The following is an 18,874-nucleotide window of genomic DNA, read 5'->3' as shown; positions in this document are numbered from 1 at the left end:
TGGTGTTGAGTGAATGACCTAGCTCATCAGCAGCCATGCCCGAGGTCAAAAGTGCAGAAAAAAATAAATCTGCCTCACCCGGAGAGATCTTGTTATTCTTGCCAACTAGTAACAAAGACACTTGGTGCAAAATCACACTTTTATTTTGAAAACAACAACAAAAAAACCCCATTGCAAATGTTTGAGCTGTTAAGAAACATTTGGAATCATACATGTTTTATAAAAACATGCTATTTTTGCCTGTGGAGACTGTCACTCTCACAGTTTCTTGAGATTAAAAAAGGAGTTTTAAAATGTTAGAAAACTGTGTTTTCTAATTGGTTGTCATGTTGGTCATGTTCTGAACAACTGGATATTTGATGGCATAATTTATTGGAAATATAAATATGTCAACATTATGGTCTCGTTGTCATTAACTCATACTTATTACACATCTGTTTTATGTCTCCTTTATCCACATGCTTCTCCCTGCTGATTTAGTGCTTGAATTTCAGGCTGCGTTTGCGGTCTTATTAACTCATTTGGGTTTTATATTTCCAATCTCAATTTCTGTTGTGTGTAGTTTGGGGAGGAAAGTAGGTTTTTCATTCTGGGACTTTCTCTGGGCTGTAGTTCATTCACCACAGACTCTCCATGATGCTGAAAATAAGACTGTTTTATGTTGTGAATGAAGTTACCTCTATAGAGGATATGTACGACTTAATATCATCATCACCAACATCATCAGTGGTATTTATTGAGCACTTACTCTTAGCTGTGCTTTCTGGGACTTGTTTGGCTGTCTCCTCCAGGGAGAACCCAAATGGGTTTGGAGGATGAGATTCAGATGCCCAGTGGGTGAGTCGGGGTGGGAGGAGTGGAGGGATGAAAAGCAGGGGAAGGGGTGAAAGGCAGAGAAGTATGATAAATAGAAAGGGGGGAATGAAAAGTGAAATGGAAGAGCCCCAAGTTCCACTCTGTCTTTCTATACTTTTATCTCTACCTCTCTGCCTCTGCCACACCAATTTCTTCCTCTGCCTCTCTGCTCTCCTCTGAAATCAGACCGGGGAAGCAGCGTGGCTAAGTGGAAAGAGCCCGGGCTTGGGAGTCAGAGATCATAGGTTCGAATCCCGGCTCTGCCACCTGTCAGCTGTGAGACTGTGGGCAAGTCCCTTCACTTCTCTGTGCCTCAGTTACCTCATCTGTAAAATGGGGATTAACTGTGAGCCTCACGGGGGACAACCTCATGACCCTGTATCTGCCCCAGTGCTTAGAACAGTGCTCTGCACATAGTAAGCGCTTAACAAATACCAACATTATTATTATTATGTAGAAGCAGCAGGGCAAGGAGGGAGCCCAGACTTGGGAGTCAGGAAGACATGGGCTCTAATCCTGACTCCACCACTTGTCTGCTGTATGACCTTAGGCAAGTCACTTCATTTCCCTGTGCCTCAGTTACTTCATATGTAAAATGGGGATTGAGATTGTGAGCCCCAAGTAGTTGCTTGTCTCCACCCCAGCGCTTAGTACAGTGCCTGGCACATAGCAAGTACTTAACAAATACCATTATTATTATCATATACTCCGCTTTTCGTCTCTATGGAAGTGAGGGTTAAGCTCGCTCTTAGGGCAATGGAGTCTGTCTTCACCCTTTCAGATCTGTATTAATACTGCAATAACAAACCCCGTGTGCCATATTGCTGTGACTTGATTCTTTTTCTAGAACTCTACAGTAGTGTTTCCTTCCTGCAAGGAGCTCACAGTCTAAAGATGGGAGGTGGACATTGATATGAATAGAGGATTCATAATATATGATATATAATTCATAGCTATGTACATAAGTATTGTGAACTGAGGATGGGAAGAATATCAAATGGGAATCAGTCATTATCCAAGCTGGGCTGTATCCAAATTCTCCGGGACTAATACGTTTAAACTCTAATTTATAACCAACTTGACTCTTAATTAAATATCAGCTTTAACTATTTCTTTTTTATTTGGTCAAGTAATAAATTCAGGTACTCTCTTTAATTGTGTCCTGATAATAATTAGCCACATCCATTTATTCTGCAATTTAAACATTAGACTCAATTCCAGGTTTAATGATTATGTGCAGCATTATTTAAAAGCAAATTTTGCAATTTTGCAATTGCAAGCAGAGTTGCTCCTTTGGGTATATTTTGAGGCCAAGGAACACCTTGGCTAAAACAAATCAACAGCAACAGCAGACAGCACATGAAAGTTATTGTATACAGAGTAAGTGTAAAGACCTCATGTCTGTTTACTCTGTCGTGCATGATAGCATCCTTTTTGGCAAGTAATTTCTGGTAGGAGCTGTAATTTCAATTTTCATCATCATTTTTCTAAGTGCTGTGGTTTCCATTTACACATCGGAACATGTAGATTGTCAACAGATCCCAATTCTCTGATTTTGACTGACATTACACTTTGCTTCCTCAGAGTTCCTGTTCTTTCCCTTGCCCCCTGTTCAAACTGGAGGATGCGAGAACCTGTTCATTCATTTATTGTCAGTCATATATATTAAGCACTTATGGTGTGCAGAGCACTGTACTAAGCACTTGGGAAACTACAATGCAACTTTAAGGAGTGACAGTCCCTACCCACAGTGAGCTCATAGTCTGGGAGGGTGGGGATGGGGGTAGACAGACATCAATACAAATGAACAGACACTGATACAAATAAATAAAATTATAAATCTTCACATAAGTGCTGTGGGGCTGGGAGAGGGGGGAAGAGCAAAGGGAGCTACTCAGGGCCACACAGAAGGTTCCTTTCTTGCTTCTTTTACTATCATCGCAGAAGAGAAAATTGCCAGCAATGAAAAATCACAGTCGAACTACTAATGAATTTGAGACTTCAGCGTTTGAGGCAAGAGTAAGAACTTTTCAGTTCTCCACGGCCAGCATAAATTTTGTCGTCCTCATTCTACCCGGAGGCTTTTTCCCAGGTAGCCTGTTGGAAAAGGCTTGACGGTCTGAAATCATTTGGAGAACAGAGCTGCTATTGGTGTTAATCTGAGTAGAGGGGGTGGACGATGGAATTGGTTGGAAAAATGAAACTTTAGAGATGTTAGGTACAAGGTCAGAGTCGAACGTGCCGGGAGAGAAATTAGCTTCCACGCCCACCCATGACATATTTGTTCTGTGGATTATAAGAGGGATTCAATTTCCATTCCTGTCACTCTTGTGCTTTTGTATTAGCCCGGGAAACTCACTCCAAAAGTGAAAGATTTAAGAGGCGAACTTAGAAAAGTTGTGGAAAAACAGCAGACAGGAAAGCAACCAGAACTTCCCATTTACAACGTGTCCCGTGATGAAAAATGAACTAACTCTTCAGTAACAAAAGTCTGAAATGAATGGCAATCCAGGGATTGCTTCTCCATAGTAGTTGACTTTCTGCAAACCCCTGTGTTATCCAAAAATTGCATTGTGTTCATTGATTCAGTGGGAAGGAAGTGACTGAGGGGAAAGAGTTTGAGAAGAATAGAGAGCACATGGCTTCTATCAGACAGGATGTAATTCAAGAAGCTCATTGGAGTCAGAGAATGTATTTCCCAACTCTTTTGTATTGCGCCTCCAGAGTGCTTAATACAGTCCTCTGCACACAGTAACCCCTCAATAAATACCTTTGCTGATGATGATGATGTGGAAAATGAGAAAGAGCCATTAGAAATAAAAGGCTTTAAAGCTTGCTTCAAACTTTATAAGGCCAAATTTGAAGTGAACACCTCACACGGTTCACAGTACAATATGGGGATATGTTCCTTAAAAATATGGTGATGCTCAATAGCCTGTTTTCTTCGAAATTTGGCTGTTATAAATTAGACAAAAGAAATAGGCAATTCTTTTATGTGCTATCTACTATAATGATAAACATCACGTAACTGTCTTTTAATCTTTACTAAAGTAATTCAAAGAATAACAGTCCAATTTTCAAGAAATTAAAAAACACTTGAGAAGAAGCAGTGTGGCCTAGTGGTAAGAGTGAGGGTCTGGGAGTCAGAGGACCTGGGTTCTACTCCTGGATATGCCAAATCTGTTACCTGACCTCAAGCAAGTCACTTCATTTCTTTATACTTCAGTGACCTCATCTGTAAAATGAGGATAAAGACTGTGAACCCCATGTGGAATATGGACTCTGATTAGCTTGTTTCTAACCTGGGATTAAGACTGTGAACCCCATGTGAAACGTGGACTCTGATTAGCTTGTTTCTAACCCAGTGCTCAGTACAGAGCCTGGCATATAGTAAGGCTTAACAAATACTATAAAAAAGAATCACATGAAAAACTGTAGTAGGATTATGAGTCTTTGCAGAATACTGTTGAATTAGAATCTTTTTTTTTGTCTGGGATGGTAGATTTTCATCTTTATTGAATAATTTATTCAATTTAGCTTGAATGAATCAATCAGTGGTATTTATTGAGTATTTACTGTGTACAGAGCACTGTATTCAGTGCTTGGGAGAATATAATGCAATAGAATTGGCATACACTTTCCCTGCCCATACTGATTTTACAGCAGCATGGCCTAGTGGATAGAGCAAGGGCCTAGGAGTCAGAATGTTCTGGGTTCTAATGCCGGTTCTGCCACATCTGCTGTGTGACCTCGGGCAAGTAACTTCACTTCTCTGTGCCTGAGTTACTTTATCTGTAAGATGGGGATGAAGAATGTGTGCCCAATGTGGGTCAGGGACTGAGTCCAACTTAATTACTTGTATCTACCCCGGTACTAAGTACCGTACCTAGCAAATAGTAATTACTTAACAAATACCACAGTCTAGATGGGAAATAAATATGAATAAATTATGGCTATCAATCAAAGGTATATATTGAACATTTACTCTGTGAAGAGCACTGTACTACATGCCTGGGAGAGTACAATACAGAATTAGCAGAAACATTCCCTGCCCATAACGAGCTTACAGTCTAGAGGGGGAGACAGGCATTAAAATAAGTGAATTATGACTATCAATCCATGGCACTGAGGGAGGACTTAGTGTGTGCAGAGTGAGTTTTAGGGAGAATGCAATGCAACAGAATTAGCATACACATTCCCTGGCCATAATAAGCTATGGAAGTCCCTTTCTTTTCTTCCTAAAGCAGGCTAACTCCTTCTGAATACTTCTGCACATCTTCAATCTCCACTTTCCAGTAGGGTGTTCTTCCATCATTTCTATACATTTTCTCTTGTTTATTCATTTAAAACACTTTCATGATAGCTGCTGGAGGAGAAACTGTAACCTAATCATCTCTTTCAGCATCTTGCAGGGCTGCCTAATCTTGTTGAAGTACAGTGAATGAATGAGATGCAATTAGCTCATCAACATTTACATTATTCATTCCTAAATGAAGTTGCCTCCCCCTCCTTAATAATCTGTCAGGGATCTCTTTTTAGCCTTGAATGACCTCCAGCTCCCCTGGGTGAGACCTCTGAAAAGAATTGGGAACAAGAAGCAAAGGGTTACTTCTGGTTAACCAAAATCAATCAATTAATCATATTTATTGAGTATTGTCCATGTGCAGAGCACTGTATTAAATGCTTGGGAAAGTACACTACAGCAGCTTGGCCTAGTCGATAGAAAACAGGCATCTAAGTCAGAAGGACCTGGATACTAACCCTGGCTCTGCCACTTGCCTGCTGTGAGACCTTGAGCAAGACACTTAACTTTTCTGTGCCTCTGTTCCCGCATATGTAAAATGGGGATTAATGCTGGGAACCCCATGTGTCCTACCTGATTAGCTTGTATCTGTCCCAGTGCTAAGGACACTGCCTGGCACATAGGAAGCAGTTAACAAATGCCAAAAAAAAAACCAAAACAGAAAAACAGCCTAATAGGTAGACATGATTCTTGTCCTCAGGGAAATTTCAGTCTTTAGGGAGATATAGACATTAAAGACATTAAGGATAAGGGGAAATAGTAAAGTATAGGAACGTATGCATACGTTCTGTGGGGTTGCGTTAAATACCAAAATGTTTATAAGGTATATAATCAAGTGACCCAGAGGGGAGGGTGGAGGGGGCAAATATGAGCTTTGTCAGACAAGGCTTTTTAGAAAAGATGTGATTTTAGGAAGGTTTGGGAAGAGAGGCGAACCGCCCGATATGAGGGGGAGGATGAAAGCAAGGGGATCGGTGGTGGGATCATCCTCTTCAATGATATTTATTGAACACTTACTATGTGTGGAGTACCAACTACTAAGTGCTTGGAAGAGTACATTAGAGCAGAGTTGGTAGACACATTCCCTGGCCCACAACGAGCTTACAGTCTAGAGGATAGTTAAAATTGTTTATTTGAAAGGGACCACTTGCAAGCAGGAGAGTGAGAATAATTTGAGGTCATAGGAGAACCCAGTCAATCAGTTGGTATTTATCAATTGCTTCCTTGTGTGCAGAACAATGTACTAAGCACTAGGGAGCGGGCAGTATAACAGAGTTGGTAGGTACGTTGGTTTCCCACAGTCTTAAACAATGAAAGGGTAGCAGTGGGCTTCTGGGATACACTGCAGCCTCCTTCATGTGGGGGGAGTTGCTTCCCCAATGCCTGTTTGTGGGGGATTAATCTTTAAGTGCACAGAAAAAAATATCTCCCCAGGATCACCCAGATTAGCCTGGAGGGAAGCACAGCCAAACCCACTAGGCAGACAGACCTAGGTGGGTGAACCACAGTTAGGAGAGGAGTTTCCCTCCTCAAACATAAGCTTAGTGACAGTCAGGACATTAAAAACCAGGTTCCAAACAGAGACAAATCCTATAGGAGACAAACACATTAGTGCACTAAGGGAAAGCTGTGGGATATAAATTTTGTTTAACCTCATTAGCTCAAATCTACCCCAGCACTTAATACAGTGACTGGTACATAGTAAGCACTTGTGATATGCCTTTGTTTTTTTAAAGAAAGAAGCAAAAAATTTGGGAAATGGTTTGAAAATGTGAATACTATTGAAAAATTGGGTGAGAAAAGGGATGCCTGATCTTAGAGTAAGTAAAGTTTTGTCTTTTGAGATTTGGGAAAGCCGCTGTGTGAGGAGCTACTGTGGGGAATATTTAAGTCAGAAGGGTCCAGCCAATGCTGCTGTCAAATGATGTGATGCAGCGATCCATCAGGCGCTCATTGGAATTTATTGAGCACTTACTGTTTTGATCTTGATACCCTAAAATGGAGTGTGGAAATTCCTCATGGTGCAGGGATAGGGCAAACTAAGAGAGACTGTCATTAGAGTAGCGTGGCTCAGTGGAAAAGAGCCTGGGCTTCGGAGTCAGACGTTATGAGTTCGACTCCCGGCTCTGCCACTTGTCAGCTGTGTGACTGTGGGCAAGTCACTTAACTTCTCTGTGCCTCAGTTCCCTCATCTGTAAAATGGGGATTAACTGTGAGCCTCACGTGGGACAACCTGATTACCCTGTATCTCCCCCAGTGCTTAGATCAGTGCTTGGCACATAGTAAGCGCTTAACAAATGCCAACATTATTATTATTAGAGTACAACAGATTGCATTTTATTTCCAGAGGAATAGTAAAGAAAAAAGGAGCATACAGTGTGTTTTCCCAGAAGACTTATCAGAGAAATAATAGTAAAAAGGGATCTGTTCTGGAAATAGAAAAAAGCAGGAAAGGAACTAGAAGGGATATGCTTCTTCAGTTAAGGATTTCAGGAAAAAAGAGAAGATAGAGGTGGCTGAAGAGCTAGATGAACTCAAGCAAACAAAAAGTGCTGAAAATGAAAAGGACTTCCATAGTTACATGTGGTAGAAGGAGTTGGAGAAGGAGCAGTAAGCATTCAAAAAATTCAGTTGATTGATTAAGAAGGAGAAGGGGGAGAGATTAGAAGCAAAATGTACAGAGTCATTTTGGCACACAAAATCAAACATTTATTGAGCACTTACTCTGTGCAGAACACTGAACTAAGTCCTAGGTAGAGTACAGTAATACCACAGTGGGAAGACATGATCCCTTGCCCACCACAAGCTGAAAAATCACTGAAACACATTCCCATAATCACTGGGAAAAACAGGACCACCTCTCCCACAGAAATAAGAGAGAGAATCAATAAGTGAGAAAAGTTGGGACACGGGAGGATCAGATTCCAATTGGCCTTCTGGGATTAGTGTCATTTCCAAGGATCACTTGGCCATTCATTGGAAGTCATCAGAATGCCAGTCTGGTGGCTGGTTCATTTAATTCCTCAAGTATAAGGGACATACTGCCCTGTTGATTGAGGGAATTGGCCAGGATCCGGATGGCACCGTTTCCAGTTTAATGTTGAAAATTCCTAGCTGTCATGAGTGACCGTAGTTGGGAAACCACTCTGGAACTCTTTGAGGGAATGTAAATAACCCTGTAGCCCCAAAGCCTTAGCCCCAAAGCAGAAGTGAATTGAGTCCTCTTAAGCAACTTAACGTTGCTAACCCTGGCCATCTTCTGCACATATTTCCTGGTTTGCAGTCAGTATCCCAGGTAATAATAATAATAATAATGGTGTTTGTTAAGTTCTTACTATGTGCCAAGCACTCTTCTAAACACTGGGGTAGATGTGAGGTAATCAGGTTGTCCTACGTGGGGCTTGCAGTCTCAATCCCCATGTTACAGATGAGAGAACTGAGGCACAGAGAAGTTAAGTGATTTGCCCAAAGTCACACAGCTGACAAGCCCAAGAGCCAGGATTGGAGCCCAGGCCCTCTGACTCCTGGGCCTATGCTCTTCCCACTGGGCCACGCTGCTTCTCAAATCTGTAGTCCAAATTTGCCCCGATCAGCTAATAAGGGCTAGTTTATGAAATGAAAACTGGCCATGAGATTATAAAACTGCAGAGCTCTTTATGACCCTCATGGCATGGAGGTGTTTACTAAGGTTCCACAAGGAGGGAGTGTAGGTCAGTTTTACTTCAAATATCTTCATTTGGTGCAGTATTTAGGCCCATATCTAAGTACTAAATGAATTATTATTATTATTATTGTTAAGCAGTTACTACAGGTCAATACTCTTCTAAGTGCTGGAGTAGATACAAGTTAATCAGGTCAGTCACTATCCCTGCCCAAGTCCCTCTCTCACATGGGGCTCATGGTGTAAACTAACAGGGAATAGGATTTATTTCCCATTTTACAGTTAAGGAAACTGAGATACAGAAAAGTAAAGTGACTTGCCCAAGGTCACACAACAAACATTTGGCAGAGCTAAAATTAGCACACAGGTCCCCTGACTTCCAGGCCTTCCCTCTTTCCACTAGACCAGGCTGCTTTACTTAATGAGAATTGCAGAGGTTTTACCGCCTGCATAATCATCATCATCATCATCAATGGTATTCATTGAGCACTTACCAAGTGTGGAGCACTGTGCTAAACGCTTGGGAGAGTACTGATACAACAAAGTTCACAGTCACTTTTCTCGTCCACAGCAAGCTTTACAGACTAGAGGGATCGTAAGACTGTAAGCTTACTGTGGGCAGGGAATATCTCTGTTATATTGTGGTGTCGTACTCTCCTAAGCACTTAGTACAGAGCTCTGAACTCAGTAAGCATTCGTTAAATACGATCGATCGATCGATCAAACTGCGCAGGATGGCTCTTGCGGATTGGTTTCCCTTTCTCCTTTCGGCCTCTGACATTGCTTGGAGCATTCACTTGGCAGCCTCTTTTGTCAACATTACTTTATATTCCCCCTGATTGGCTCCATAAAGGAGGTGAAATTTTAATGCTATTTTTGAAACTCTGGTAGGACTGAGTGAAGTGGTAGAGATGTAATGGGAGGATGCTTTTATATTGGAAACTCTGACTGTATGTCACTGTCAAATTCAGTTCATAAATCATCCAACAAGATCCCAGGAGAAGCAGCACCATTCATGTCAAAGTCATATCTTCAGGTTTTCAGTGTATTTTCAAGACGAGTGATGAATGGAGGCCAGTTATGTGCCGGATGTCAGCCTGGGGGTTTTGCTGATATCATACAAGCACTTGTCCAAAAGAAGACAAATGCAAACATTTCTATTCCTGCGTACAAATGAGCTATAGAACACTCTCTTATGTATGTTCATTCCCACGTATGGGTCTCTCTCCCACTTCCTTATTCTACTCATTGGACAATAATGATAGGAACGGTAATAATAATAATAGTTATCATAACAATAGTCATAGTAAGTACAGTATTTGTTAAGCGCTTACTATGTATCAAGCACTGTACTAAGTGTGTGGGTAGATACAGGATAATCTTGTTAGACAAAGTATCTTTCCACATGGGTCTTCACATTCTCAATCTCCATTTTACAGATGAGGAAACTGGGGCTTAGGGAAATGACTTGCACAAGGTCACACAGCGGACAAGTGGCAGAATCAGGATGAGAACCCAGGTCCTCAAACTTCCAGGCCTGGGCTCTTTCAACGAGACCTCGCTGCTTCTCATAATAATAGTAATGTCTGTCTCCACAACTAGACTGTAAGCTCGTTGTGGGGAGGGAACGTCTGCCAACTCTGTTGTGTTATACTCTCCCAAGCGCTTAATACAGTGCTCTGCACACTGTAAGTGCTCAAAAAAGACAACTGAGGATGATGATGATGAATTGTCCCTATTGATCCCTTACTAAATGCAGAACACTATCCTAAGCCCTTGAGACAGTATAATATAATGGCTTTTGTTGGTATTTGTTAAATACCTCTCTGCAAAGTTCTATGATAAGCACTGGAGTAGGTACAGATAATCAGGTCAGAGTCAGTCCCTGTCCCACAGGGAACAGTCAAAGTAGTAGGAGGGGGAACAGGTAATTTAATCCCCATTTCTCCTTGAGGAAATTGAGGCGCAGAAAAGTTGAGAGATTTGCCCAAACTCTCATAGCAGGCAAGTGGCAGAGCCAGGATTAGAACCCAGATCTCCTGTCCCTCAGGCCCATGGTCTTTCCATTGTGCCACTGTTTGCTATGTTTAAAATACGTTGAAATATCCAGAAGAGGAAAAAATATTCCTCAGGCCTTTTTGGAAAATGATGTTTTGGGAAAAATAGAATTCAAATATTTGTATTGCACAGATGTGTGCCCTTTGGCATCAGGGTTTAAGGTTAAGAGTTAATTCTTGACCCCCAAGAGTTTTTTTTTAATGAAAAAGGTATATGCTTGGGAGTCAAATGTGACCTCCACAACTTGATGATAATGATGATAATGATGATAATAACAGTGATATTTGTGAAGTAATTACTATGTGCCAGGCACTTTACTAAGCGCTGGGGGAGATACAAGCTAATCAGATTGGACACAGTCCCTGTCACTCAAAGGGCTCAATCTCAATCCCTATTTACATATGAGGTAACTGAGCCCAAGAGAAGTGTAGTGACTTGCCCAAGGTCACACAGAAGACAAATGGAGCTGGGAGTAAGACCCAGAGTCTTCTGACTCCCAGGTCCATGCTCTATCCACTAGGCCACTACTGACCTCCTGGGTGACCTTGGGTTAGAGCTTTTGAGCCTCAGTTTTCCCATCAGTAACATGGTGAGAAAAATGTAAACCTCAACCATTTCCTCTCTTGGTTGGCATCCAACAAATATTCACTGATGATATCTGTGCATGAGCAGTAGGCATAGGGGTGAGTGGGCAACTATTGGTAAGTTCTTTCATCGTGAAGTTAATATCCACTACATCCAGAGTCTATTGCATTGCAATAACTACTTGAAAGCCTTTTGAAAAAATAAATGGTCATTATTACAATTACTAATAAAAATGATTTACTTCCTTAAAGGATCATTCCTCAGGAAAATGGTTGGTTAAGCTCTGTGCGTTTCACATCTGGATTGTTACAAAAATGAGATGATGAATTATGAAGATGGGGATTTTTTCAAAGATTCTTTGCCCTGTCCTGGGCATGAGCATCTGAATGTTAAATGCAGTTCCCAGGTAATATGAGCAGCTTAAAGGGTACAAATCCGATTGCAAAGGCGATGCAGGAAGGAGAGGAGAAAAGAGGGCTTAGTTGGGAAAGACCTCTTAGGGTAGATGTGAATTTAATAAGGTTTTGAAGGTGAGGAAAATGGTGATCTTTCAGATTGAAAGGGGAGGGAGTTCCAGGCCACAGGCAGGATGTGGATGAGTAGTCAAAAGCGAGATAGACATGATAGAGCCTCAGCGAGTAGGATGATGTTAGAGGAAGAAAATGAGTGCGCTGTGTGGTAGTAGGGTACTGATGTCATAAAATTGGAGGGGGCAATGTGATCGAGTGCCTTAAAGCCGACGGTAAAGAGTTTCTGTTTGATGCAGATGTGGATAGGCAACCACTGGAGGTTCTTGAGGAGTGGGGAGACATGGACTGAACGTTTTTGTAGGAAAATGATCCGGGCATTAGAGTGAAATATGAGGAAAGACAGGAGGCAGAAATGTCAGGCTGATATAATAATCAAGGAGGGATAGGAAAAGTGCTTGGATTAACGTGGTAGCAGTTTGGATGGAGAGAAAAGGGCAGATTTTAGCCATATTGTCAAAGGTCAAACCGACAGGATTTGATGACAGATTAAATATGTGGGTTGAATGAGAGAGATGAGTTGCGAATAATGCCATGTGATTAAATAAGGTTCCACATGAAAGTCCGAATTATTAATCCTCTAAAAATTGAAGCAGGGATATTTTTGAACATTTACAGAACAGTTCATGTGCCTAACTAACCATTCTGAACCGATCAATGGAAAGATGAGAGACAGTGGCTTCATTTCTGTGTGGAAAATCACTGCAACATCCTACGGTAAGTGAAATTAACAAAATCAAAGCCTGATTAAAATTTTGCAGACCAGATGAATCCAAAACTCTTACTATCAGTCAACCAGTCATTTGTATTTATTGAGCACTATCTCTGTGCAGAGCTCTGTACTAAGCACTTGGGAAAGTAAAATACAGTTAACATATTTAATTGCTATGCTCCTGGAGCCTACCATCTAGCAGGGGAGAGACATTAAAATAAATTACAGATGGAGGGAAGGAACAATCTTTAAAGATGTATAAAATGTGCTGTGGTGGGGAGAGACAATAATAATAATGTGGCTACCTGTTAAAAGCTAATTATGTGTCAAACACTGTTCTAAGAGCTGGGGTAGATCAAAGCTAATCAGGTTGGACACAGTCCATGTCCCACAATCTCACAGTCTTAATCTCCATTTTACAGATTGGTAACTGAGGCCCTGCGAAGTGATGTGAGCTGCCCAAGGTCACACAGCAGACAAGTGGTGGCTTTAGTGTTAGAACCCATGACCTTCTGACTTCCAGGCCTGTACTCTATCCACTATACCATGCTGCTTCTTTACTTCTGCACGAAGGATGGAGAGAGTTGAAAAAAAAATTGAAGCAAGTTTATTTCTTCAGTTTTTCTAACCTGGCCTACACAAGGTTGGTTTTCTAAAAATTCAGATTAATGCACACACAAAGAATTGTTCAAGAGTAAGTTGTCCCATTTCGTAGCAGTCACATGCGATGGAGCCTCCAGTCGAGAATGATGGATGTACTTCAGTCTGAGATCTGGGGACTGAGAACCAGGGAGAAGAAATTGATAATAGTGCTTGTGGCTTTCATATGCCACTATCATATCCTGGCTAATTCATTCCAACTTGGGCACAGAATGCAATATATATGTTGCAGGCAGGAGTGTAGCATGATGCAGTGCCCACAAAGTATCTTTCACATGTAGGACTCATCCTTGTTCCAAGTGATGACAGCCTTATCCCCTAGCTTATGCCACTGAGAAGCAACATGGCCTTGAGGATTGGACACGGACCTGGGAGTTAGAAGGACCTGGGTTCAAATCCTAGCTCCTCTGTGTGAGCGTGGGCCAGTTACTTTACTTCTCTGTGCCAGTTACCTCATCTGGAAATTGGGGATTGAGATTGTAAGCCCCAAATGGGACAGGGACTGAGTCCAATCTGATTTGCTTGTATCCACCCCAGCTCTTCATACAATGCCTGCCACATGATAAGCACTTAACAAATACCGTCATTATTATTATTATTACCTTGCCTCACTGATTTCCTACTACAACCCAGCCCCTACACTTCTCTCCTCTACTCACTGTAGCTCAATCTCTTCAACCTTTTCCTTATCCTCTCTCTGGTCTGGAACTCCTTCCCCTTTCAGATCAGATAGACTACCACACAACCCATCTTCAAAACCCTCCTGAAATCACATCTTCTCCCAGAGACCTTCCCCAATGAAGCTCCTGTTTCCCCTGCTTCCTCTCCCATCTACATCACCTACATGCTTGGATCTGCACCCTTTAAACATTAGATAGTCACCCCACCCTCAGCCCCACAGGACTCCCCCCTCTCGACTTGCCCAGGGCCACCCAGCAGACAAGAGGGGGAGCTGTTATTAAAACCCTTGACCTTCTGACTCCCAGGCCCATGCTCTATCGATTAGGTAGGAGGGGTGAGATGACTGAGTGCTTTAAAACTGGTGCTAAGGGTTTGTTTGATGTAGAGGTGGATAGGCAACTACTGGAGGTTTTATACATCACTCCATATTTACTCAGCGGCCTGGATCATTTTTCTAAATCATCATCATAAGTGCTTAACAAATGCCACACAGACACCATTCTGAGCACATTTCCCCACTCCTCAAAAGCCTCCATTGGCAGCCCATCTCTCTTCGTATCTAGCCGAAACTTTTGACCATTGGCTCCAAGGCGCTCAGTCCACTCTCTCCCTCCTACCATATCCACTCTCTTCTCCCACTAGTTCCAGCTTGCCCTCTCAAAATAACTTACCCTACTTTCTCTGCCTCATTCTTATCTCTCCTGCCACCAACTTCTTGCTAACACCCTTCCCCCTTCCTGAAATTCCCTCACCCTTCACATCTGGCTGATGTGATCATTCAGTCATATTTATTGTGTGCTTACTGTGTGTGGAGCCCTGTCCTAAGCACTTGAGAGAGTACAATACCACGATAAACAGACACATACCTTGCCCAAAACAAGCTGATCACAGGTCTCCCCATCTTCACAGCCCTCCTGAGATCATATCCCCTCCAGGAGGTTTTCCCCAATTAATATCTGACACTCAGTCACCTCAGCCCTTCCACGCTACATAAATACTTAAATTTCCCCAAACTCCATAGCACTAGTGTACTTACATTCTATATTGTGTTTCTCGCCTTCACTGTAATTTATTTAAACATCTGTCTCCTCTTTAGATTGTACTTTCTCTGAGGTTGTGTCTTCTAATTCTATTGTGCTCTCCTAAATGCCTCATAGAGGGATCTGCACAAAGTGCGTGCTTAATTAATGCTATTGATGGATTGATTGATTTCTGCTCAAGGGTTTGAGGGTGAGAGAGATGCACACCAGATTTCTTGGCTGCTTTTGCCTCAGCATATCTTCCTGGCCCTTGATCAGTCTGCGCTTTTGCTTGCCAGAAATGCACACGGCTTTCCTACTTACCTTAAATCAGGAAAGGACAATTGAGAGTTGACAGCTGTCAGTCATACAAATCTCGGCCAACAGGCTGGCCAATGAAGATGTGCCCACAAAGGCAATTTGAGACACACTCCAAGAGACCCGATATGAATCAGTGGTATTTTTGAGTACTTACTGTGTGCAGAGCACTGATCTTAAAGCCTTGGGGAAGTACAATATAGGTCTTATTCATTCAATCGTATTTATTGAGTACTTACGGAATGCAGAGCACTGTATTAAACACTTGGGAGAGTACAATATGACACTAAACACATTCCCTGCCCATAGTGGACTTACAGTCTAGAGTGGAAATAATAAATGGCATTTGTTAAGCGCTTACTCTATGTCAAGCACTGTTCTAAGCGCTGGGGTAGAAATAAACTAATCAAGTTGGACAAAGTCCAGGTCCCACATGTGCTCACAGTCTTAATCCTCGTTTTACAGATGAGGTAACTAAGGCTCAGAGAGGTCAAGTGAATTGCCCAAGGTCAACCAGCAGACAAGGGGAGGAGTCGGGATTAGAAACCAGGTCCTCCTGACTTCCGAGCCACTATCCACTAGGCCAATGAATAGGTCATATAAGCTGGGGCGTATTTTGGTCATTCATGGACTTTTTGACTATTATGAAACTAGTATTCTCACCTGTATAGAATAGTATCCTCTTCCCAAGAGTACAGGGTTAACTTTAAGAGAACCTGGTCTTGGTTAGCTAGGACAGGAAGCAGTGATTTCCCATTTACATAGGGAAACCTCTTGATAACGTGATGATAAAATTTTCAAGGAGTCATAATTATTCATAATTCCAAGAAATAGGGTGATCTAGTGGATAGAGCATAACCTGGAAGTCAGAAGGATCTGGCTTCTAATGCCAGCTCCTCCACTTGTCTGCTGTGTGACCTTAGGCAAGTCATTTCATTCTCTGAGTCTCAGTTACCTCATCTATAAAATGGGGATTCAGACTATGGGCCCCATGTATGACATGGACTTTGTCCAACCTGATTAGCTGGTATCTACCCCAGAGTTTAGTATAGTGTCTGACACATAGTAAGCACTTAATAAATACCATTTATATATATAAAAAAGGTCTACTCTCCTCCAGCATCCCCTGGCTTTCATGAACAGTAGATGGTGGAAAAAGTTGGATTTCTACACATTGTAGTCACAAGTTGTACTGTGGTCCAAGTTGTGGAAATTGGAAACAGGTGTCCAAACCTCATGGAAGAGTAAAATGGCAACTAAACTCAAAGAAATTCTGAGGTGCTCATTGCCCCTGGAAATGAGGATTTTCTGAGACTGTCTTGGCCAAATTACAACATCTGATTAATCATTTAGTCAGCAGTGAAGCTTGTAAAGGAATTAGATTTTCTTTAATTACCCAGCAGGCCTTTAGGTGGTGATAATACATTCAGTTCGCTATAATGCAGGAGTTGCAGTCTTCCAAATTCTCACATAAAGAAAAATGTTCCTAGTAATACTGGGTCTAATACTGCACATGTTCATCCAAATGGTTTCTTACTGCGGTGTGATGTGTCTAAGCAGACTCACAATCTCAGACAAACATTCCCTAATTCCCTAATAACCTTTTAGCCAAAATCATAATGAAAACATGCATTATGGCAGAACCGTATCTGCAATATCCTTTCATTTTTCCAAAATACCCTCCCAACATTTATATCATTTTTATCCCTCAACATCCCCTTAGATAGGGAGACAATGATTAATTGTGGTGATATTTGTTAAATGCCTACTATGTGACAGATAGTGTACTAAGCACTGAGGTAAATAGAAGGTAATTGGTTTGGATACAGTGTCAGTCCCACATGGGACTCACAGCCTTCATCCTCGTTTTACAGATGAGGTAACTGAGGCAGAGAGGAAGGGATGTGACTTGCCCAAGGTCACACAGAATTAGAACCCAGATTCTTCTGACTCCCAGGCCGAGGCTCTTTCCACTAGGCCATGCTGCTTCTCATCATTCATTAATTAATTCATTCATTTAATCGTATTTATTGAGTGCTTACTGTGTGCAGAGCACTATGCTAAGTGCTTGGAAAGTACAATTCAACAGTAAAGAGAGACAATCCCTGCCCACAGCGGCCTTACAGTCTAGAAGTAACATGGCGCAGTGGAAAGAGCCTGGGCTTGGAAGTCAGAAATCATGGGTTTGAATCCCCGATCCGCTGCTTGTCAGCTGTGTGACTTTGGGTAAGTCACTTCACTTCTCTGGTCCTCAGTTACCTCATCTGTAAAATAGGGATTAAGACTGTGAGCCCCACATGGGACAACTTGATCACCTTGTATCCTCCCCAGCACTTAGAACAGTGCTTTGCACATAGTATCCGTTTAACAAATGCCATCATTATTAGAAGGTGGAGAAAGACATCAAAACAGATAAACAGGCATGAATAGCATCAATATAAATAGGTATGATTATAGATATATACACATCAAAACAAGTAAACAAGCATTATATTCACCACTTAGTATGTGCAGAGCACTGAAGTAAGCACTTGGGAGAGTACAGTATAACACAGTTGGCAGACATGTTCCCTGCCCAAAATGAGCTTAGAGTGTAAAAGACTATATTATTATTAACTTATTATGGTTGAGGAAATTGAGCCAAAGAGAGTAAAGTGACATCCATTATATATTCATTTATCTTTAGATTTTTGTCTCTCTTCCCTCTGCGTACAGCCCACCCCACCGACTTATCCACCCCCTTGGCAGACTGTAAGCCCACTGTCGGCCAGGGACGTTTTTACCAACTCTGTTGTACTTTCCCAAGTGCTTACTACAGTCCTCTGCACACAGTGAGTGCTCAATAAATATCGTTGATAGATTAAATGATTGACTGTGGTCATACAGCAGGCCAGTGACAAAGATGGATCTAGAAATGAGGTTTTTTCTGATGCCCAGATCCTGGCTTTTTCCATTACACTATCCTGCTTCCATTACACTCCTGCTTGGGGAGTGCAAAACAGAGAAATGACACCTCTCCTGGCTCCCTGGGAGGTTTTGGTCTAAAAAAGAAGCTAATCAGGATGGACACTGTCCCAGTCCTACATGGGGGTCACAGTCTAAGTAAAAGAGGGTGAATCCTCATTTTGCAGGTGAGGAGACTGAGGCACAGAGAAGTGAATAATAGTAGTAATGACATTTGTTAAGCGCTTTCTATGTGTCAAATGCTGTTCTAAGAGCTGGGTAGAAAAAAGCTAATCAATTTGGACATAGTCTATGTCCTACATGGAGTTCACAGTCTTAATCCCCATTTTACAGATGAGGTAACTGAGGCATAGAGAAGTTAAATGACTTGCCCAAGGTCACACAGCAGACAGTGGCATGGCTGGGATTAGAACCCAGATCCTTCTGACTCCCTGGTCCATGCTGTATCCACTAGACTATGCTATTACCTTCACTGATTGATTTCGCTCTGGGAGCCTGAAGATTTCCTGATTATTATTAAAATTCCCTTTT

The sequence above is a fragment of the Ornithorhynchus anatinus genome, chromosome 6 (genome assembly GCF_004115215.2).
Source record: "Ornithorhynchus anatinus isolate Pmale09 chromosome 6, mOrnAna1.pri.v4, whole genome shotgun sequence".
Taxonomy (NCBI): domain Eukaryota; kingdom Metazoa; phylum Chordata; class Mammalia; order Monotremata; family Ornithorhynchidae; genus Ornithorhynchus; species Ornithorhynchus anatinus.
The sequence above is the reverse complement of the archived record's forward strand: the minus strand, read 5'-3'. Positions refer to the sequence as shown.